Raw genomic sequence first — 1,828 nt, forward strand, 5'->3', positions numbered from 1 at the left:
TGGTTGGGTTTGAGGAAGAATTGAGCAACGGTTCATCATCGGAGGAAGAAGAAGAATGGGATGAAGATGAGGAGCTAGCTCTGCTCATGATGATGGACATGGAGCAAAACAAGCGGCCCAAGCATGGAGGCTCTCGTGTCGGGCGTGAGGTGCTTCGTAGGCGAAGGCAAGAAGGCCATGAACGCATCATGTTGGACTACTTTGGACTTCCGGGTAGACCCCAGGTATTTCCTAAGCGTTACTTTCGCCGGCGGTTTCGGATGAGCACGAACTTGTTCCAATATATTTGCGGGGTAATTTGTCAATATGACAACTACTGCATGCAAAGAAGGAGTTGCATGGGCTTGTTGGGTCATAGCACATTGCAGAAGGTGACCGCATCTATACGGATTATGACTTATGGAATACCTGCTGATTTGGTAGATGATCATCTTGCAATGGCCAAGAGCACGACCATCTTCTTCTTGAGGCAGTTTGCAAAAGTAATTATCAAGTGCTTTGGCCAACAATACTTGAGAGCACCCAATGCTCAAGACACGGAGAGGCTTTTAGCGTTGAATGCTCAAAGAGGGTTCCCAGGGATGCTTGGCTCGGTTGATTGCATGCACTGGAGGTGGAAGAATTGTCCAGCGGCATGGCATGGACAATTTACCGGACATGTCAAGGATCCAACCATCATACTTGAGGCTATTGCAGATGAGGATACATGGTTTTGGCATGCCTATTTCGGTTTGCCCGGATCACTAAATGACATCAATGTGCTCAACAGATCTCCATTGTTTGCAAGCTTGGCCAATGGAGAAGCGCCAGAGATTGAGTATGAGTTGAATGGACACAAGTACACGAAGGGATATTATCTTGCAGATGGGATTTATCCACAGTGGGCAACATTTGTCAAGCCCATTCCTAACCCTCAAGGTAAGAAACAATCTCGTTTTCATAGTGCTCAAGCAGCCGCTAGAAAGGATGTGGAGAGGGCATTTGTGATTTTGCAAGCCCAATTTGCTATTGTTCGTGGACCAGCTAGGTTTTGGGACCAAAAAACCCTAGGGAGGATCATGACAGCTTGTGTGATATTGCACAATATGATCATCGAGAACAAGCGTGGTCAAGATTTTGATCACCACTACGACTTTATGGGGCGGGTGGTGAATCCTCGTAGACGTGCTGACCGCGTGAGTCACTTCCTTCAAGTTCATCATGAAATTAGAGATGTAGATGCTCATCGACAACTAAAAGAAGATCTCATCGAGGAGTGGTGGAAGTGGAATGGAGAACAAGATACTTGAGTTCGTATTTCGGTTGCTAATTCGGTTTCATTTAACATTTGTGTTTGATTTGATGAACATTGTGTTGTACTATGCACTATTTGTTTGACAATTTGAGAATTTTAATTTAGCACGTTTGAATTGATTGTATTTGTGATTCGGTTGCATTTGCACAAATAGAACTAGAAGCACAAAGAATGGGCTATCAAGTTTTTGGGTATCCAAATATGGGTAAGCTTGAAAAGCAGAAATTTTTTTGGATACCCAAACCTTCTCTCTCCTCTATCCATAATGGTTTTGACTATCCAAAATATGGGTATGCTCTTGGAGATGCTCTTAGACCTATTAGTAAAGGTGCTGCGAAAATTGGAGAGTCTACGGAGAGCCTACTTTATGGGTCGGTTCTGACACTATGTCCGACAGCAAATGTAAAATTAATCGGAGGCACGTTTGTAGGCCTAAGAAGTATGGAGGCCTGGGCATTCTTAAAATGAATAAATTTTCCACAACGCTCCAACTAAGATGGCTTTGGCTTATTTCTCCGCTATGGCGGAGCTGTG

Source organism: Hordeum vulgare, chromosome 2H, assembly GCF_904849725.1.
Source record: "Hordeum vulgare subsp. vulgare chromosome 2H, MorexV3_pseudomolecules_assembly, whole genome shotgun sequence".
Taxonomy (NCBI): domain Eukaryota; kingdom Viridiplantae; phylum Streptophyta; class Magnoliopsida; order Poales; family Poaceae; genus Hordeum; species Hordeum vulgare.